This window comes from Myotis myotis, unplaced genomic scaffold (assembly GCF_014108235.1).
Source record: "Myotis myotis isolate mMyoMyo1 unplaced genomic scaffold, mMyoMyo1.p scaffold_m19_p_14, whole genome shotgun sequence".
In the NCBI taxonomy this organism is placed as follows: domain Eukaryota; kingdom Metazoa; phylum Chordata; class Mammalia; order Chiroptera; family Vespertilionidae; genus Myotis; species Myotis myotis.
Window position 1 is genome coordinate 45,086,947 of NW_023416318.1, and position 22,431 is coordinate 45,109,377.

At 50.6% G+C, this 22,431-nt stretch overlaps 1 protein-coding gene across 3 annotated transcripts in view; it reads right to left on the bottom strand.

The window, feature by feature from the left end:
- The window catches only part of EFR3B (EFR3 homolog B), a 65,245-nt gene that overhangs the window by 38,398 nt on the left and 4,416 nt on the right, over positions 1 to 22,431 (bottom strand). The gene's annotated exons all lie outside the window — the stretch shown is intronic.

Sequence of the window (22,431 nt, forward strand, 5' to 3'; positions counted from 1 at the left end):
CCTGAGGCCATTTCCAACAGACAGTTGTGTGAAACTCTGATACGTTAACACTACCATTCATTATTAAGACTTGAAAATGCCTCTTCCCGGCAGCTTGTCCATGGTGTTTGAAAACTGGGGTTTGAGAGTAGGGGAGGGCCTCCGGGGCGGCCAGTCGGGGTTCTTGATGCCAGCCCCGCCCCCTCCCCCACCACCACGCTGTGGCCCAAGGAAAAACGGTGACAGGTTTTAGAACGCCGAGTCTATTCCATTAGGAGACAGATTTGTCTTTGGTGCTGTGAAGTAATGGCGTTAGGAAATCAATGACAACAAAGCAAACCTTGGGGAAAGCACTCCATTTTAGGTCCCACCGGAAAGGGTTCTCAATTGGTGAAGAAAGCGGAGCCTCTGGGAACCAGGGCTCCGTAACCTTCCTCCCTCCCAGGGCCCTCCCAGGGGCGCCTGGCACCCCTCCCACACCCCTCCCCGCGCTGGGGGAGGAAAGAGGAGAGCAGGGCCGGGCCTGGGAAAGTCTCCTCCCCAAACAATTGCCCCCCACTTCCACCAATTAACACTAAATTCTGCTCATACAAACTCTCTGCTTGAAATGCAAATGTGCCCTGGAAGGGTCAGGCCTAAGGGCTTTTCAGAAAAGAATAAAGTGCTTCTGTGGGAATTGCTTTAATCACACAAGGAGCTTTACCCAGTGGAGAACAGGCTCTGGGAGCTGTGACTGGGAGGGGTGGGGTGGGGGTGGGGGCCGAGCAGTGCCAGGAGGAGGAAGGAGAGGGGACCGGGCTGTAGGGGTGATTTGGATATGAGCGGACGGGCTGTCCTGGGGGAAGCTTCGGGGCACCCCCAGAGGGCAGGATATCAGAGAGCTGGTTTGTGGCACCCCTCTCCCCACCATAGGGCTAGCTATGAGCCCCAGCCTCCTCGGGGCCAGGCACAGGGAGGGTGGCAAGCCCAGGCCCCCGGGTTCAGTCTTGCCGGGTTCAGCCCCTCATCTCCTGCCGGCCCGGCCCAGAGAAGTTGTGAGGGCTCCCGCTGGCTGGCACCGGGTTATTTCTCGAGATGGGACAGCTCCTGAAGGTCACGTTCCCCCTCTTGTGCCTCAAAGCCCAGGAGTGACACCTGCCTTCCTCCCGAGGGGGGCTGCTGTCAGATGCTTCTAACCCAGATGTCCCAGCAGCCCCCCCTCCCTCCTCCCCACCCCTCAGACAGGGACGGTGCCCTCCGCGCTTTTAGGGTGTGAGCAGATAGAGAATGAAGTTAGGACTTAGAATACCCCTGTCAGTCCCTTCCTCAGACCTTCCGGAAGGGCCCAGGAGCCGGGCTGCCCCGAGAGGCCCGGCTCTCGGTTGTCGGAAACCCAGACTTGGAGAGCACAAGCCCCCTGTGGGCACCAGGGCAGAAGCCTCCGTGCAGGGGGTCGTGGGGGCGGTGGGGCTCTAGGCTGTCGCCTTGCCGTCTGATCTGTCCCACGCAGGAAAGGGACCGTCATATAATGAAAGTGATTTGGGGGCCTCGGCCAGAGGCCAGGCCATAGTGAGCAGCGCTCCACACGTAGGGCGGTCATCAGAGCCTAACACGGCAGGTAAAGGCCTCTCTCCCATAGGCAACGAGCTGGCAGAGCTGGGACAGGAGCCCGCCTCTGGTGCCACCGCAGCTCAGGAGGTGAGGGGAACCCACAGGCACCCCTAGAAGCGTCCATCCCGAAGGTGAATTCAGAGTAGCTACAACAAGGCCATGGGGGGGGTGGGGGTGGGGGGTGGGGGAGACAAAGAATAGAAGGCATTGAGAAGTAACTGGACACAGTTCATGACCAAATATTAAGGGATACATTTGATATATTGCTTTCATCTTGCTTCTGATGGTATTTATTCTTTAAAACAATTTTTAAATCCTCACCTGAAGATTTTTTAAAATTGATTTTTTGTTTGTTTGTTAATCCTCATCGAGAATATTTTTCCACTGAGTTTTAGAGAGAGTAGAAGGGAGGGGGAGAGACACAGAGAGAGAAACGTTGATGTGAGAGCGCATGAGCCCTGAACGGGACCATGGATCGCGCCTGCAACCTAGGTACATGCCCTTGACCGGAATCAAACCGGGGACCCTTCAGTCCGCAGGCCAATGCTCTACCCACTGAGCAAAACTGGCTACGGCTAAAATTGATTTTTTTAGAGAGAGGGAGGGAGAAACATCAATCGGTTGCCCCCACCAGGGATCAAACCTGCAACCACATACAGGATGGCACTCCAACCAACTGAGCCATCCAGCCAGGGCTGGTGGTGTTTATTCTTAATGTCAGCACAAAGACGCATGTGGAGCTGTAACTCACAGCCACGTGCCTACAAAAAAAAAACCCGTTAAATTCTGAGTCCTTTTATTTCTGAGAGAGCGCTCTCTGCCTTCTCTTACTCTCTGGGGATCACATCTGGCCGATCCGAACACGGGACATCCACGAAAGTCAGTTTACTAAGGATCCTCTTCTGTCACTAACACGTTAATACCCATTTTAAGTTCGGGCGGGAAACGTGATATGGCCGACTTGACTGGTATGTCTCTGCTCTGGTTGCCGAAAAATCACACCAGCGGGGATTCACAGGGTGCCCGATGGCAAGATTCCAGCGCCTTCCTCCAACTTTAAACTCTAATTGTGGCTGGACGTGCCTGCCCGCCCTGCCCTCTCCTGTGGTTCACCCGCCCCAGCCGCACCTGCTCTGGGCCCTGGCACTTAATATTCCCCCTGGAATGTTCTTTCCTCCATCCTCCCGGCTCCCGCTCAGTACCCTGTGGAGCCTGCCCAGATGTCAGCTCACTGTGGAGAACTTCCCGACCTCCTTTAATGTGCTACCCCTCGTCCATTCCTCTTCACAACTTTTCACTGACTGACTCGCTTCATGTCTCCTCCCCTAGAAGGGGTTTCTGAGGCCTCCAGTTCTTGCAAGGCAGTCCTCCCAGGAGGACCTGGGGCAACGCTCCTGTCGGAGACCCGTTGGCTCCAGGGCCTGAGTCCTGCCCAGCCGTCTTCCGGGGTGGCCATCACCCTGGGCTCTGGAGGCTGGGCTCACTGGGGCCCATCTCTCTCCAGGACTGGCTGGTGGGTAGCATGGGGTCAGGGTTCCTTCTGCCCTGCCCCTGCCACGTGCTGGCTCCCTGCCCATGTGCTCCAGGTTCGGCCTGTGTTTGCAGCCCTGACCGCTCACCAGAATCACCCTCGCATCTCTGACAAGGAGCCTGAGGTGCTCCACTGGGATCCTGGTGCGCAGCCAGGGCGAGAAGCACTGGCCCCGCGCTTTGCCTGCGCAGCATGTGACACCCAGCATGTGACAGCGGATCTCACAGCGGCTGGCGGCTCCATGGGCTCTGGGCCTCTCATCTGGCCGCCAGCAGCATCTGTCTCCCCACGACTCTCAGGTACTGCAGCCCCGTTTCTCTTTTGCTCTGCTTGCTTGATCCTATTACCTCAACTAAGCTCTAGGCTGAGCACTTGACAAATACTTCAGATGACACTCATAAGAACCAGGAAGGTGTTATACTTGTTCTCATGTCACAGATAAAGCAGCAGGATCAGAGAGGTCTAGTGCCCTGACCAAGGTCACACAGCACATACCTCTCTGCCATGATTCTCTCTCCCCGAATTCTCCCACACTTTCCCCAAAGTATAACCTCAACAACTTCGTAGGTCCATCCTGTGCTCTCCTTTTCCACAGTCACCGTCACTAGGCATCTCCTGGACACCTGAGATCCAGTCCTTGCAAATGCCACTTGGCCAGTCTCCGTGCTTTAATTCTTTGTATATGTAGTTTTTTTAAAAAAAAAATTTAATTTTATTGATTTTGTACAGAGAGGAAGGGAGAAGGATAGAGAGTTAGAAACATCGATGAGAGAGAAACATAGGTCAGCTGCCTCCTGCACACCCCCTACTGGGGATGTGCCCGCAACCAAGGTATTTGCCCTTGACCAGAATCGAACCTGGGACCTTTCAGTCCACAGGCTGACGCTCCATCCACTAAGCCAAACCAGTTAGGGCTGTATATGTGTTAAGGCAAATCTTTGCTTGATTCGCTTTGCTTCACAGTCAAGCAGTGAAGGCGGCTTGCCATTATGTTAAATGTCAGCCCTTCAACTTAGTATTCAACCAGGGATGCCCCGTAAAGGTGGAGGGTGGAGGGGTTGTGTCCTTCCTCTGCTGTAGCTGGGCCTCTCGCTGTGCTGTCTCCTGGAGCAGCCCTTGTCCGGCAGCCAGAAGCCACATCAGAGCCCAGTGTGAGGAGGGCTGGGAGGCGGGAGGAGGAGCGGACTGGGGGAGCCCTCCAGCCCTGGAGAGCCAGGCGCTGCGATGACATGTGTTCCGATGACAGGGACAGGGCAGAAACTAGAAGTGGTGAGGGAGCAGGGGAGTCAGAGCCATGAGCTGGGGCCTTGCCATCACCACACGCAGGGGCCTCCCGCACCCTGGCACCTGCCGATCCTCCTTGGGAGCCCTCCAGCGAATAATCCCCCGACTCTAGCATCACATCCCCTCCCCCCACCCAGCTGCCCTCTGTATGTACTTCGCACCGTATTATCTTGAACAAGCTTCTGCCACTGCCCTCAGGCTACTTCAGGGACTCATATTTCCCCCCTCAATAAACTGTGAATTCTTCGGTCTCGTTTTTTTGGACCTCGGTACAGCAGGGCCGGGGAAAGGGGCAGGATCTGTGATGTCTTTGATCAGCGTGAGGCCCAGGGAAGTCACCTCCTCTCCTAGCCCTTGGTTTCCTCCTTATAAACATCAATGCCATTATTCCCATTCACCAAGAAAAATGCCTTTTTGCTCAAAATATTTCATATTTATTTTTTTAACATTACAATCCCTTTGTAAAGGCGCGGGCTGGATTTGATCATCCCTAACAAAGCAAACTGAATTCTTTTTAAACAATCTACAATAAAATTTAACCCAGGGCCAGGGGCACAGACATCCTTTTGAAAGAACTGGAGGAAGTTCAGAGAGAAAGGAGCAGGCCTTGTGTCCAGCTGATGTTAACTGAACCTCAGTAGTTTGCACAGTACTTGCTGGGTAGGGTAGAATGGGGAAGAGGAGGAATTTAAAAATATATAGGTTCTGCCATAAAAAGAAAAAAAAGAAATACTCTACTGAGGACACAAGACACACACACATTTAAAGTTGATGATGTGTCACAATGAGACTAAGGAGTCCACACAACTGAAGAAATCTCTGGGAGTTCGACAAATCCAGGAAGGCTCCCTGGAAGAGGCAAGACCTGAGCTGAATCTCTATGGGTATAGAGAACTGGTAAGTACTAGCGAATCCATGAAAGGAAAAAATCAACAGCCCTTCTTAGGGGAAAATTTCAAGAAAACTAAAAAGGTTTCCCTTTTTCCTCATTTCTGATTTTTTAAAAGGAATACATGCTCATGTAGAAGTCTGGAAAATAAGTAAATATAAAAACAAACGTAAACATCACTTACACTCACACTATACATGACTATTAAAATGTTAGTGTATTTGCTCTAGTTTTTCTCTACGTATGCATATTTTTTAAATATATGCATAAAATTGGGATCCTACAGGATAGTGTAAAAACCTATTTTCTTCTTATATTGTGAGCATCTGTCTTCTCACTCAATATTTTTCAGAGCCTCATGTCAATGGCCACTTACTGTTCCATCTTTTGACCAGACTGACTTATTTAATCATTTCCCATTGCTGTTTCCAATTGTTCATTATTCGGAATGATGCGGCAATCTGCCCTCGGTAATTAAAGCCGGGAGTCATGCAGGGGGAGCCTGTTTGGGTTTTACTGGTGATAAAAAAAAGTCAAATGGCGCCGTGGGGCTGCGGGGGCTGTGGTGGAGGGGCCATCCGCAGGGGCAGGACCTGTCTCTCCTCGTCGGGGAAGATTCGGGATTGAAGAGGCCGAGAGGAAATACTGAGGAAAATGAGTCTGGCTGGGAAGGAGGCAGAGTCCAAGTGTCCAAACAGACTTTCTTGGAAGTGGAATTAAACGGGAGCCGAGTTCTCCCTGGGGAGACAGGATGGGCCAGTGAATCTACAGACAAACCAGGAGCCTGGCCGCCCGGAGCTCTTTGCATTTCTAACACGCTCACTGCTTTGCAGCCCGTCCTGGTTGGTCTGATTGCCGCCTTAGTTGAGAATGAGGATTTAGAAAGAGAGAAATGCGTCCAGTGGATTTAATGTCAGGGCTTCAATCCTTTCCTAGCTGTATGCTTCACTGGGCTTTGGGATCACTCTTCAAGGGAGTCACAGATAAAAATAAACAGGACGGTTTTCCATTCTTTGTCTCTCGGAACCACTCACAGCAGGAAAAAAAAATTATCCCAACTCTTCTCAGAAGCCAGGCAGGCTGGCTTCCCACCCCGGGTCCAGCTCCCACAAGTTGGGCAGATTTAGGCCAGGTATCCAAGTCTCTGTGCCTCAGGCGGCTCATCTATAAAACGGGAATAACAGAACCTACTCCCAGGGTTGTGACGGAGATAAGTTACTACAAGAAAGTTTTTAGAACTGCACCTGGCTTATAATAAGCACTCAAAGATGATTACCTATTATCATCTCAGATGTTATTATGGTAATTATTATGAAAAGGCAGGATAGAACAAAATGGAATTGCCAAGCAAGAATGGCCCTTGGTTTTATTTTTTATTCGGTGTGTGAAGCACAAACAGCTATTAAGAAATCAGAGAGAGGTGGGCAGGCATCACCCCTCAGGTGCCCAAGGACAAAGCTCTCAGCCGAAGCACAGCCGAGCACCGTCCCTGGGACAGCGGCAGCAGCCGCGTGTGTGAGTTTGCCTGTGCCCAGCACCCCGCTCAGTATTTCACCTGCATTCGTCCATTTAATCTTCACAGGGAGTCTCCGAGGTGGAGACAAGTACCCTTGTTTTACAGATGGCACCGAACCTCGGCTTTCAGCCAATCCGTTGACTCGTAGAACATGAAAGCACTGAGGTCTCTGCCCTCGAAGACCTTCTGTCGTTGGTGGGTAAAAATAGAAATGAAAATGTATTCAACGGAATGTGGGACGTGTAATCAGGAGCATCCTAATTAAATGTCACGCACACACAGACAGGACTGCCAAGGCAGCTGGAGATAGCATGGGAGAGCGTCAGAGGTGACTCCTTGTGAGCATTATTTAAAAGAGAAGATTGGATTGAATGGTGAGGAAAAGAGGGCTTGCGGTGTAGCAAGAAGGTAGGGAGGAAACACTGACACTCCCCCAGCGCCTACTGTATTATGCATGTCAGTAGTTTGCACTTAAAAAGAAATGCCCCGAGGTTAGTATTTTCAGATGAGAAAACCAAAGGTCAGCGAGGTTATGGACTTGCCCCAGATCACACAGGGGGCGAGGAACAACATCAGGGACAGGGCAAGAGGGGCCCTGGCTTCAGAGCAACGGCGTCTGAAGAGCTGAGGTGAGAGTCAATGTGTAGGCAGGGGTGCAGGAAGAAAATGTGCTCAAGTAGAAAAAGGACACTTTCTAAGATGGGGCGTTTTTTAAAACGTGCTATATAACTGAGGATACAATCTGAACCAGCTCGGTGGACTGTACCAATGCAAACAACTGTAACCCTACTCTTGCCCACCCTGTATGTGCTGCCAAATCTTATTTCTCCCTCCAGTGGCAGCCAACCTGCTATGGGGCTGGCTGGTCGCTCAAAGGGGAGTTACTTGAGGGCTTGCTGAAAAGGAGATGTGAGACGATGGGAAGCGTGTACTAGGAAGACCTATCAAGAGGAATCTGGCCAGCGGAATTGGGTTCAGAGAGAACAGAAGTAGGAGGGCCACTAAGACCGGAGCAGGGACCAAGGCAGGAAAATAAGGCCAGAGCGGGGTGATGGCAAACGAGACAAGAAAGGAAGTGGCGATGGGCACACGTGAGTAAGGACAACCTGCAGCTGGACAGTGAGGGGCGGGGGGAGTCCAAAGCTTGGAATCAGTGACAAAAGCGATGCCTTACCCCCACCCTCAATGGTACGTCCCGAGTCCCATGTCCTGGAAACTGGATTAGAAACTCACCCCACCGCTGTGGGATGACAGCATCGATAACATCCCATCACCAGAGTGATGTGTGCGATCAGCCATGAGAAAGCGGGGCCAGGGGCCAGCGTCTGGAAACTGCCCGGTACAATCACTGCAAAAGCTGATGAACAATCTGGAGGGAAGACAGTGGGGGAGCCTCCAGCCTCAGTGGTTTCTCAGACGTCCACTGCTTCTCAGAGGCCCACTCCCCCTAAGCCCAGGACACCCCCTCACCAAGGCGTCTGCACACAAAGGAACTCGGAGTGAAACTTCGCCAGCTGGCTGACATGCATCTGAATAAATAATTTAAGTGCAAACCTCACTGGCAAAACTCTGAAGAATAGGTGACATCATGGAAAAATTCCTAGGGTGGAGTGTTTCATGAGAAAGATCTATACTAAACTCCATCTGCAGTGTGCCCCAAACTCTGGAAATTATGATTAAATTAGGGCGGGGGGTGGGGGTGTGGAGAAAAGAAAACGGCTTGGCCCACTGGCGTACCAAACCACAGTGCGTTCTCTCTTTTCATTGTCACAGGCGCTGTGTCGATAGTCCCCGCCCCCCCCCCGCCCCCCATTTTACTCGTCTGGACGCCCGATTGGCAGGGGCTGTTCCCTCTGGGCCTCCCCTCCCCTTGCCCGCTCTCACTTCCCTCCTTTCTCCTTTCCTCAGTTCCTCGTGGACAACTGCCCGCTCCTGCTCCTGGCTGCGGGGCCATTTCTAATGTAAAGGATGCTGGTGCCTGCTATTCATCACTTCATCCCCCTCCATTTTTTATCCCCGCTCAGTTACCACTAACTCCTCCAAGGCTGAATGTTAAAATGGAACCTTTAATAATTTTTATTCTGACATACTTTGAAATTTGGGGGGGAGGGGGGAGGGAGAGCATTGGGTAAGATGAACTGTGGCCACCAGAAGCAGGCACGAGCGTCTCTGCTCACCGTTCCCGAGGCCTGGGCCCCCCGTGCCTCGTTAGAAAGTGACTCCCATACAGATCATACCATGAATCTTGGTTTTACTCACTGTGCCACACCCATTAGCCAATGCTAGCAAATATAGGGGCCTTTAAACCCAGTTTTCTTGCCCGGCCTCTGTGGAGGTCAAGGTTCAATTCCCGGTCAGAGCACATGCCTCGGTTGCGGGCTCAATCCCCAGCGTGGGGCCTGCAGGAGGCAGCCAATCAATGGTTCTTTGTCATTATTGATGTTTCTCTCCCCCCCCCCCCCGAAATCAATAACAAAAATATATTTTAAAAAAACGTTATCTTATATTTGGGCACAAAGATGGGTAGAACGAACGTGGTCGAGAAATCTAACTTCAACATGAGGCCCAGAACCTCCAGGTTCTCCTCAGCCTGCTCTGAGCTCAGCCTGCAGATGAAGGCCGTCTGTGTCTGTCACCTTAAATTGTTATTAATGTCTCCGCATTTTCAGAGCTTGTCACGGCCTGTGAGATTAAAATCTAGGTTTCAGCTTCTCAGCACGGGAGTGAAAACAAAGATCAGAGCAGAACGTGCCTGCCAGTTTCCTACAAAATGATAACAACGATTCCTGAGGGTTATTTGAGACATAGGGGCTGGTGTGGCATGTCAGCCCGTCCCCTCCCCCCCACCCTCACCCACAAACTCCCATACACTGTCCAGGAGAAATGGAGCTGGGGTGGAGGGTATATGGATCCCTTTCCTCCCCTTGGTGCATAGTGTCTGCAATTGCTTACATGCACAGGGAAGTGGGTAAGAAGGGACCGGTGGCTTTGTTTGGAAACAACCTAAATGTTCCTCCATAGGGAACTGCTTAAATAAACGAGGGAACCTCTTGCAATGGGCACGATGCAGCAGCTGGGTAAATAAAGCAGAGCTATGAGCGCGGCCCCGATAGCTCTCCACACACACTGTCTATGAAAAAGAGGCTGCAGCACACGGGCAGCCTGACACCGTTTCTGGGAAACACAGGCCAAACGAACTCAGCGTGCGTGTACGTATGTGCACAGAACAAGCTGTAGATGCACGCAGACCCGTGAAGACACCCAGTGCAGGGTCATCAGTGATCACGTCCCATGTGGGATGAGAGGATGAGGTAGCCACTATGGCAGTCTCCAATCCCCTCTGGTTATTTCATTCCATAATATTTAAAACTCCGTTTCTTAGGCACACTAGCCACACTGTGTGTTCAGCAGCCACATGTGGCTAATGGCCACCTTATTGGACACGCAGATATAGGACATTTGTATCATTGTAGAAAATTCTCCTGGGCAGCTCTGACTTAGAGCTTCAGTTTTTATTTTAATTTCCTCCCCCAACAAAAATGTTTTACTACTCATTTAATTGAAAAAAAAATAATTTTGAATGTTTCTCCTATTTTCTGTTCAGGATAAAACGCCTCACAAAATCTGATGAGATTCTTTGTTCAAAGATTTGGAATCCAAGAATTTAAAACACACACACAGACACACACACACACATACACACAGCTTTCTATACTTGCTCAGCTTGGGCCCTGCTGGAGCTGGTTAAAGACCCAGGAGTCATTTCATTCATTCGCGCACACACATGCCTGTAAGACAAACGCAGTGAGTACATTAGACACGGTGGGCGATGAAACATAATAGAATGCACAGCCCCTGTCCCCTGGGGCATGAGCTCAAGCAGCTCTGACAGAAGGAAGTGCAAGTGTCACTTGAGCCAGAATGCTGGGACTCCCGAGGATGGAGGTGTCATTTCAGCTGAGATGCTTCCCAATAGATGTGAGGCATAGGTAATATATTGACCAAGAAAAGAAGGGTGGGAATTCCAGGCAGTGGGAACAGCGTGAGCAAAAGCTCAGAGGAGCCAGTGCAAGGGAGCGTTCGGAAAGAAATCAGTGTGCCGGTCTGTCTAGGGCAGCCACGGGAAAGCTGGAGCACTAGGGAGGGGCCAAGTAGTAAAGTGCCCCCCACCCCCGTGCCAGGCCAAGAGGGGAGAACTGTCATTACACTGAATGACAGCCATATCACCTTTCCTGTGCCTTAGAATGTATAAGGAACCCACTGCCCGTGGACAGACAGATGGAGAATGGTCTGACCCTCCCAACAGGCCACTAAGAATGGGACTATCCTGGCAGAAGAGCAGGATCAGGCCCTGAACTAGAAGGGTCCACTTGTGGTGTGACAAGCGTGAGTGTGCGACATGGGCAGGCAGGGCCAATGCAGCCTCTACCCCCGGTGAAGTGCTAGGTCAGTGACAAAGGGAAGTCAGAAAGAAAGCAGAGGTTTCTGGTTGGTGTCTCACCTGCCCGAGAGCCACGTGATGACATCTGGGATCAGAGTAGAGAACCAGAGGGGTGGTGCGCGACACCAAGCTAACCCCGGCCCCTCCCCCTCCCTTCACACACACATGAACGTCGCCAAGGCGAGGTGACAGCTGAAGGGAGGCGAGTGGAGGGACTTTCTAGGGGAGGCCTTTACAGACAAGAGGCTGCCAGAACCTCACCGCGTCTGCACAGCGAGGGGCACGTTGAGTTTCAGAAAGTGGAACCGGTCGGGAGAGGAGAAAATGGTGAGAGCCGAGAAGAAGGTGAAGGCATCGGGCTGCGCAATCAGCCTCCACGGGTGACCCTCTGGACAGGTCTCCAGTAGAGAGGCGACACTGGAATCTCAAAAACTGTATGTGGGTTCGGCGGGAACGACTATTAAGGGAGGAGGAGGAGAGGTGTGATCTCACCTTCTGTGGCTGCTGGGTTAGAAGCAGCATGAAATAGGACACGAATCATTTATTTAGCAAGAAAGGTAACGCGTGCGCGGCCTGTCTCTGCATGGATCGCCGTGGACGCACTGCTGTGGCAGGCGCTGGCCCCTGGCCAGGGTGAGCTTCTGACGTGGCCCTGACATCTTCGGCTTCAAGTGTGGTTGGTCTTAGGACCCTAGGATGTATCTTGTAGCTTCGATGATAGAATTACCATTAACAGAGCACGGTTGGTATCTTTTTTTTTTTTTTAATATATTTTATTGATTTCTTACAGAGAGGAAGGGAGAGGGATAGAGAGTCAGAGACATCGATGAGAGAGAAGCATCGATCAGCTGCCTTCTGAACACCCCCCACTGGGGATGTGCCCGCAGCCAAGGCACATGCCCTTGACCGGAATCGAACCCGCCACCCTTGAGTCCGCAGGCCGACGTTCCATCCACTGAGCCAAACCGGCCAGGGCAATGGTTGGTATCTTATTGTATAATTTTATCAGCGCTCACTTTTAAACACTGTTCATCAGCTTAAGTCGTGTATTGCTTACATGGATGGAAGGAAGTACTTTGTAGGCCTTTTAAGCCCAGGGGATCTCAACAAATGAGAGCGAGAGGGGAGCTTAAAGCTTCTATGTGTGTCTCTGGAGGTGTTCTGAGCGCAGGGTGGGGCCGGGTGGTGGATAGAGGGTGGGAATCCACTCCTCTGAAATCCATCCATCCGAATACCTCCTTCTTGGCGTCAAGGCACTCGATTTTTATTGTAAGTGCACATGGACGATGGGGATACGAAACCTGCTAATGGATATTTCCTGCCCTCAAAGAGCTTGAAGCACAGAGAGCAGAATCTATCACATGAGAACCGTCTTAGAGATTTCACCGGCGATTTGGTTTGAGTTGGGAGTGAAGAACTAGAAATCAGGACTCGGGATTTACCACGCATTTATGCTTTCTCCATCCCGCACAACGCTTTCCGTTTCCCATTGTGGTCCCCAGGCAGCCTGCGAAAAGCTGGGCTCGTCACCTCCAGGTTTCCAAGTGAACACACGGCATCCAATATAGAAGCCAGAAGAAACCTCATTGCAACGGAGCCAAACTGCTGGAGAGCGAGTGCAAGAGCTTTAAATACGCAGACAAACAAACAGATTTAAACCGCAGACTCTGAAAGGCGAGGAGTCCAAGATCAATCATTCAAACGTCCAAGTCTGTAATCAGAGAGTCTGTCACAGCACGAGCCGTGGTGCCAGAGCACAAAGCAGGCACCGGGCCCAGAGCTGCTGAGACTCGCGGCCAGGACCGGGGTGGTCGCGGTGCCAGAGGAGGTTTCGGAAGCAACACTCTTGAAGCTCAAAACAGAAGCAAGAGCGAGCAGAATCAAGAGCGAACAGACTCAAGAGCAAGCCCTGGAATTCAGCAAAAATGCAAAACAGGCACTGGGTTGAGCCAAATGAAACATGCCAAGTAAGCAGCAGGCCAGGCACCGCGAAGACCCATTTTGAATGAAGCCGTGCAAGTGCGCATGGGCATCCTGGATGTACCTGCCCGAGAAAGGACGTCCCCCCAGCAGAGTCTGCCCACTGCAAGGAGCGAGAGCGGACGGGTGGGGAGAGCGGCTTCGCTGAGCGGGCCTCCCAGAGCAGAAACCCAGCTGGCAGGGACATGGAGCTCTCTTTACAAAGCAGGAGCCCTTACGAGGTTGGAAGGCATTATTTTGTTTAATCCTTCCAACAATATCGAGGTGGGGGTCTAGTGTTCCATTTCACAGGAAAATGAGGCTGAGCTCAGCTAAGTAACACCCAAAGTCACACAGCTGTGACACGGCAGAGCTGGGATTCTCACCCGTGTCTGTCAGAGTCCAAGATTTTCACACTTATTCCCTGGGCTGCAAAGGAGACACAGATTTATTCACTTCTATGTGCCATTAGAAAAAAAAAAAAATCAATTTTTAGCCAGGGAAGTACAGGTCTTTGTGCAGAGATGTCAAGCCAGCACATTACTAAGAAACAGGTGGGCTAGGGGACTGTCAAGGGCGGGGGGGAGAAAAAGGACACATATGTAATACCCTTTGTAATACTTTAAGCAATTAAAAAAAAAAAAAGAAACAGGTGAATAATCAGGCCATTAAAGGCTGTGCATTCTTAGGAGAATGGCACCCCTGTGGGCTGCGAGGTCACGGAAGCCCCGGGAGGAAGTGGGAAAATCAATCCTGCACGCACGCCTGGCCCTGCTCAGCCCTCAGTCCTGCCTGTGCTGAGGCTGCAGGCCTGCTCACGCTGGCCTTTGTCCCGTCATTTAAGGTCCATTAGAGCCAGCCATGCCTCCGAGGCCTTACACCAGATGGCCCTCTATATGAGCCCTGTCCTGGCTGCGTGATCGCCGCCCGGCTGCCAACAGCGGGCTGGACTTCCCAGGCCAGCTTCCTCCGCTCTCTGCTCAGCACACACGTTGTCCGGCAGCATGTGACCCTGACCAGCAGCTCTGAATGAGCGCTGTCACTGGGGGGCTGGGGACCGTCCTGGGCAGGAGCCCTGGTGCTGGCTGGCACAGGCCCTGGCTGTCTTTTAGCCCTCTGCCTGCCAGTGGTGCCAAACAGACCGGCGATTGTTTACAAGCGTGTTTTCTTCTCTTGCTGGGGTTCCTGCTGTCCTACTGCAATAGAGTTCACACGCAGTCAATGCAGACCTTCGGCATCAGTGCCGTGAGATTTGACCACTGTTTATATACTGTGTAACACCCACCCAAACAAGACAAAGGCCTTTTTTTTTAAATCCTCACCCCAGGATATTTTTCCATTGATTTTTAGAGAGAGGGAAAGACAGAGAGAAATATCAATGTGAGAGAAACACATCGATTGGTTGCTTCCTGCATGCACCCCGACCAGGGCCTGGGCCAGGGCGGACCCTGCAACCGAGGTACATGCCCTTGACTGGAATCGAACCCGGGACCCTTCAGTCCACAGGCTGACACTCAATCCACTGAGCCAAACCTAGGCTAAGGTTGAACAAGGAGAGGACATTCTGATCCCCTCAAAAAGTTCCCCTTTCCAGTCAACCCCCTCACCCAGACACAATGTGGTCTCTAATTTCCATCGTAGATTTATTTTTGCATGTCTCTTGAATAAGCACTTCTAAAACATAATTAGAAGATTCCAGATAACTATCCACAGGTCTTGGATGGAGAAAAACACTTTTAATTATATTTATTTATAGTCTGCCATTATAATGCATGCTCACTATACAAAACACAAAAAAACAAAAACAAAATATTTTTTAAAAGAAATTTCAAAAGTCATCTGTGATCCTATCATCCAGAAATAATCACTGTTTGCGTTTGGGCTAATAGACGTGCATTGATTCTAGACCAGCTCCTGGGTGTGGCGTTATTAGCTTCTTATAAATAAATAAAACTTGTGGCTGCTATGTGGGAGGCAGCTCCCTCCAAAACCACCCTGCAATTTTAGGTGCCCAACCCCTGTGGTTCAGTTGGGGCTGACATCCGAACTCACTGTTCACTGTCCTTTGTGGACTGTGTCCTGCAGGCCCCTGCCCACTGGCAGCCCCAGGGACGCTCATGGCACCTGCATCACTGCTCATAATGACCAGCTCCCTGAGATGCACCCTCCAAGGTGAATACACATTTGCCATTAATTCAGACCATCCGTCCATCATTGTTCCTCCAGCCACTTTCAAAAAATTTAAATGCCCTTAATGTTATTGACATAAATTTTCCTTCTTTACAAAAAACGACACTTGAATGACATTCTTAATTTGAGCTGGAGTTTTGCAGAGCTCCAAAGAATATAATGATGTCGGCTTCTGGGTCTCCTTTTATTTACACCCCTGAGTGAGAAGGTGACGAATGCCCAGCCTGATTTATGGCATCGATGCAGGGCACCATCGATTCTGATCATGGTGTGTGTATGTGGGTGAAAACTTCTAAAAGACTGAGGTAAAACATAGTCTGACATTTTCCCCTGCCCCCCACTTCCCTGTCTCCTCTGTCTGCATATACCCCTCAGCAAAGATCAGCATCCCTGCTTTCTCTCCCTCCCCCCCCCCGCCCCATCCTGCCGTGCCCCCACACTCCATCCAATTCCCGGATGGAAGGCGCACCAGCCTGAACAGCGGCTGATCCAGGAACATCTGGCCAGGTGCTTCCACACAATGAGAAACACACATCTCATTGCTTTGGCCTCCGGGGCCCTTTCATCTATCTTGTTTGGTAAAAGAATAATGCACGAACTGTATGAATGGAAATCAAAACACAGACCTGCCAATAAATTATACCACTAAGGAACTTTCCTTTTTGGGGGGTGGAAAAAAAGATTGTGGTGTTTATTCCGAGCTCCACAAGGAGGAAAACGTGAGAGTAATTCTCTACCTGCCTTCACCATCTCCGAGGGTAGGCCCAGCGGCCATTTCTCACGGCTAACACCATCAAAGTCTAGAGGAAACGTCAAATGGTTCTATTTTGTCACATCCTTTATTCTGTACAGAATTGTAGTCAACGTGGGAAGGCGTACTGTACTAAGACGGTGAGCTATGACAGCTGTCACTACAGGTTTCGTTAGGAAATCTCAACCTGCTACCATTGGTACCTTGAAACAGGGGCTGCTAGGCTTGTATGTATAGCGTATGACTGACGCGTAATTATTTTATAGTTCAACGCACACAGTTGAGCCCTAGCTACGTTCCCAAGATCTCTGCTGGACGCTAGAAAAACAAAGATGATTAAGACAGAGGTCCCCAAGGGGTTCACAGAGCTGGTGTATAAGGAAATAAATGACATTCTGTGTGGCAAATAAACGGCAAAAATAACATCAAAGTATAAGACACAGTGGGGATGCAGAGGAGGCTTGGCAAGAGGCTGCCCAGTGCCGGGCTTTTTCGGCACCCACCCTGCAGGATGCTGCTCGGGAAGCAAAAGGTCCTGAGAAGCGGGCGGGGCTGGAAACGCATCACCCTGCTGCAAGTAGCGCCTTCCCAAGGGATCTTATTGTAACTGAGGGATTCTTCTTCCCACCACTGATAAATGTTATTTCACGTATTGTCCATCTAAAAAGAAAGTTGGGACATGGAGAGAAGTCTTTCTGAATAGTTGTGATGAAGCTTGGAGCTTGGCCAAGCTAAGAACCTAAGACTCCTGGCTCTTGGAGGCTTGAATTTATCTGGGTCCTTCTGGGGGGTAATGAGAAAGTTGCCCTTGGCACCCAGAAATCCTCATTCTCAGATGCCTAGTCAGACCACAGGATGTGCCCGGGGGCACCCGTACTCCTGGACGCAAAGCCACAACTGAACTATGTCAAATCTACTAAAATGTTCCCTTTGGAATTCTCCTGCAGTGAAACTTGCTGTTTGGCATTAAGACACATGGGCTGGCCATCAGGTACCAACGCAGGGCTTTACTCTCGCACGGTGCTCTGTGCACCCAGGCTCAGGAGGCACAGGAGAGGGCGGACGTCAACCAGCTGCAAGACCTTGGGCAAGTGACTGAACCTCTTAACTCTGCGTCCTCAGCTTAACCACAGAAACAATGACTTCCACGCCAAAGGCTGGTTCTGCGTTGAGGTAGTGAATTGAGCGGCACAGAATAAACATCGCTACGTTTTAGTAACGCGTAAGGATTTAGAGAAAGATGGTAGGTCTGTCTTCTTTCTGGAGCAGGGATGGGAGGCGCAGCCACGGCCCGCCAAGCTGCAGATGGCCCTCTGGGAGACTAGAAAGTGTGAGCCCTGTCAGCATAGCGGACGTCCCCCCTCAGGGGCCCCCGTCTAGCGGGCGACTTCACAGAGGCAGGTGCCCAGCTCACCAACACTGCAGCAGCTCTCTGCTCTTACACTCCTTTTTTTTTTTTTTTTTTTTAAATATATTTTATTGATTTTTTACAGACAGGAAGGGAGAGAGATAGTTAGAAACATCGATGAGAGAGAAACATCGATCAGCTGCCTCCTGCACATCTCCCACTGGGGATGTGCCCGCAACCCAGGCACATGCCCCCGACCGGAATCGAACCTGGGACCCTCCAGTCCTCAGGCCGACGCTCTATCCACTGAGCCAAACCGGTTTTGGCTGCTCTTACACTCTTATCGCCAGACCCGGTGTCTGTGGAGTTTAACAAACGCAGTCTAACTTGGGCCTGCCCATCCTTGTACGCAGGGATTGTCACTGTGTCTGGGGAGGGCACGGCCATGCCCCAAGATCATCCACAAAAATTGCTGGGATGGCGACAGTATCACCGTTCCTAGGCTCAGTGTCCTGTAATTTAAATACATCGATACAGACATCTCATGTGACCCCTCACCACCAAAGGGGAGAGAATGGGCTCAGAGAAAGACGAACTAGCTATCTAGGGTCCTCTGGCCAGAGAGTGGCCATCTGGGACTCGGACCACGGTCCCTCTCTCACACCCACAGCCCAGTCCTACCCCCACCTCCCAGAGGCCATGATCGCCACGTGCAAACAAGCTGGACCTAAAGGGGTAGGAAGAAGGTTTAATTCATACCAAACTACCCGAGAAGCAGGCGCTCCTCCTGCGAGAGAGGGTCCCAGTGCCGGCTCGCCTCCGGGCCTGGCCCTGACCATGGAGCACACCGGTAAGAGCACCGCCAGCCCAGGCACGTGTCACTGTGGTTGTGACCGCACATGCCGCTTGCCTGCCTGTCGGAATTCCCCTCTCTCTGAGACGGATGCTCATGCTTCCTTGTTTCCCATGCCATCACTGGCTCTTGCACGCTGCCCTCCGCCCTCGCCCACCTGCTGTCCTGGCTCCTCTCCTATGACTAGCCTCATGGAGGACCCCACAGGCTCTTCCTGGAGCCCTTTGTCACCCTGACAAAGCAAAAACAATGACAGAGGAGGAGGGAAGGGTGGCAAGAGGCAGAGGCTCCAACCAGAAGTGACAGCCCCCAGCTTCCCCGTTGACTGGCCTGGGACCACAGAGAAGGCGTGCGGCCCTCAGCTCAACCACGTCTTCTACACCCTCCCGCTCTTCTCACGTTCATGTGCAGGTCCGCGAGGTACAGTCCGCACTCTGCCAACGAAAGGCCTGTACCCTCTGGAGCAGCGGTCGCCAGCCTTTCGGACCTCGCGGACCACCCGTGTCCCTGGACCACCGTTTGGCGACCGCTGCTCTGGAACATTTAGAATATTCTAAGCACAGTGGTGTGAGAAGGAGGGCGAGTCCACACTCTGCAGCTGGAATGCCGAGGTTCAAATCCCAGCTCTATCACAAAGCTGTGCCGCCACGGGCAGGTTGCTAAACCTCTCAGTGCCTCAGTGTTCTCATTTCTATGATGAGAACAATGATCCCCAACTCGTAGAATCTGAGGAAGATTAAATCTGTTAATACATAAAAAGTGCTTAGAATACTGCTTATCGCACAGTAGTGCCCAAGGAGTGGAAGCTAAGATAATAGCATTATCTTATTCATGACATGGATTGTTATTCATGTCACATTCATGGATCGTTGTTCACGACACATGTATGGCCAGAATACGGAGAGTGTCAGAAGTTACAAAGAGGTAAATTTTTTAAATGACAGCCAGCTCAGCATTCATGCGCTCATGGAGGTTTCCGAGCACCTCTCTGTCCCAGGCAGCGTCCCAGGCCCTAAAGGTGCAGTGGGGAACCAGAGAAATGAGTTCCCTGTGTTCACGGGGCTGCGGTCTAGTGGGAATAAGGACAAGAGAAAGATGAGATTGTGATAAGTGGCTGTGAGTGGATGAGGCACATGAACGAGAGGGAGCAGGGCCTCCCTGGATTAGGAAGGCAGCAGCGGCTTCTCCAGCAAACTCTCCGAAGACACATTCATCCAGGCCGGAGAAATGACAGCCGCAGCTGCGAAGAGGCGGGAGCCTGGGAGTCCTGGCTCCCGGCAAACCAGGCAGGAAGCCACGAGCAGGGAGGGGGGCAGGGGGACAATTTCAACGTGAGGAGTCAGAACCCACAAACGTGCATTTGGACCAGTCTTCATACTCTACAGAAATAGAGCAGATGAAGGGAACTATATTTTTAAAAGAAAAATCTAATTTAGATCAACATTTATAAAATATGCCTCTTTTAGAAGGAACTCGGGGAGGAATTTCTGTCAGCTCGTAGCATCTCGAAAAGCTGTATTTGTCCTTGGCGATTACATTCTTAAAAAAGTTTTTTATAGATGCTATGAGACGTGCAAATGACTTGCTCCCCCTTTTTTGGCCTACAAAGAGCTCCAAAGTGAATTTTCAACAGCGCCTGCAGGTGGGCAATTTTCCCTGAAATAACTTTATTCTTGGCTTTATTTTTTTCTGTTCTACTCTAGATTTCCTTTGATTTGTCTCCTTTACTTATTGCAGCACAGGTGTGCACGTAAAATACATGCCCCACAATCCTCTTTAGAACAAGTTAGATTATAATGAGTTTACAGCTCTAGGTAATCCAGCACCCATTTCAGAATATACCATTTTCTGTATCTGCCTCTATTACCCACATTTAATGTGCACTGGGTATGCTTTTTTAAAGTTTCAATTCACCTTATCCCACACCCCCCTCTTTCCCACCCACCCGGTCCCGGTGTCTCTTTTAAAGGGGCAAACATCTGCCACAGCACATGCACGACCGTAACTGGCCCACAGCTTCCTCACTCCGTGGCCCACCACCTGTAGCTGGTATCTTTCTGCTTTTCTTCACTTTCACATCATCCCCATCCCATCCCATCCCCATTCTACACAGTGCCCCAGCTTCATTTCCCTAAAACAGTGGTCGGCAAACTGTGGCTCTCGAGCCACATGCGGCTCTTCGGCCCCTGGAGTGTGGCTCTTCCACCAAATACCGACTTCTGCGCATGGGCCACGAAGTTTCAATCGCGCTGTCCGTGCGCACCCGCACGTGGTATTTTGTGGAAGAGCCACACTCAAGGGGCCAAAGAGCCGCATGTGGCTCGCGAGCCGCAGTTTGCCAACCACGGCCCTAAAACATCAATTGACCAAATCAGCCCTTGGACAGTTACAAATCTTCAGCGGCTCCTCCTGCTCACAGGGAAAGGGGAAACGCCTTGTCCTGACACATCTCCTTCTCCATCACATAATTCTCCACCTAAACTCTGCCACACGCAGGTAGCTCCCCCTCCTAACTGCCCCTGGGCAGGTCCTCTCTTTCCCCACCTCGGTGCGCTTACTGTGCCTCCACCTGGCACGACCTCTCTCCCTTCCCCACCCAGCTCAGACCCCTGCACAGACGCCTGCTCTCCCCCAAAGCCCTTCCCAAGAGGCCCACCTTCCACTACAAGATCGCTGGCTGACCCTCATCGGATGGGTTACTCCATCTCGCCCTGCCCAGCTGTGCCATTTGACTGAACCTATCTTTGTGTCATTTAATTTTGTGCGCATGCTACAACCTGCTTGCCCACTGAAATTGTAATCCTCTTGGTGGAAAGGACCTCTGTTCTTTTCTGTGTCTCCCATGATGCCCTCTGTAGTACCATATAAGCTGGCACTCCACAAATACTTAATGGTTTATGTCTACTTCCCTTCAAAACATACAATATAAAGCAAATGACAGGCAAATGGTTAATACCCTGAAAAAAAATAAAACACTCATGACAATTCTCTAAAACGCAAATGGCTAAAAAACACAGGAGGTGTTTAACTTCACTAGTACTAAAGAATACAAGTTAAAAGGATCCAACTTTTATATCGAATCAGCAAACATTAAGGAAAAAATCTCCGTGTTTCATGCTTTGGAGAGTATAGGGCCATGGATACTCTCCTAACTGCTGGGTGGGAGTGGAATCGATACAAATTGAAAACAATTTGACAACATATAACAAATCTTTAAAATGTTTATATACCTTGATCAACTGATTTGGAGAGCTACAGGCTAAGGAATTATTCTAAAATTTAGAGAAAACTTTTGGCACCAGATTCCCTTCCCAGGGTTATAATATTGAATCTTTATGTATAACCTAAATGTACAATAAGGAAACTATACATCCATTCCGTGGACTGTTGCACAGCCATTAATAATGGCAGTCAGCAAGTTTTTATTAATTTAGAGGGGATGTTTATATTCTAGTGTTAAATAGAAAAAATAGAATACACAATTATGTAAAATGATAATTCCAACTACAAAAACAAATGCATGGAAGGAAAGATATCAAGACAGTAAAAGCAGTTTTACTTGCTTATAGTTTACTGTGTTTTCCAGATTTTCTGGAAGGATTGGATAACTACGGGGGGCGGGGGGGAGATGCTTTGTAAATTAGATTTTTCTTTTGTTTGATACAAGAAACAGTTTCACAAGCACTGTTTATTAAGCTTATGGGACATACGTTTATTTTTCTTGTTGCCCTCTTTTAAAAAATATTAGGAAACAGAGAGGAAAGAGAGAGTTGAAGAAAGGGAAGGGGAAAGGGGGGGCAGCTCTCCCCTCCTGACCAATCTGTGCTGGAAGGTGGGCGCTGTCGCCTTTGTAGAGCCAGGGAAGCGGCTCAGGGAGGGCCGGGCCCAGGTTACCTGCGGGCAGAGCCTGTCTATGGGCTCCCTGCTGCTCCTTTATCATCGTGCCTGGGTTAGCACAGACGGGACCCCTAAAGAGAGAGAAAGGAAAGGGCAAAAGCAGGCGAGCACAAAATCCTAGTGGCAATTTATATAATCATATAAAAGTTGGCTTTAGTGGGTAGAATTGTGGATGGTCCCCTCCCCCGCCTCCCACTCTCCTT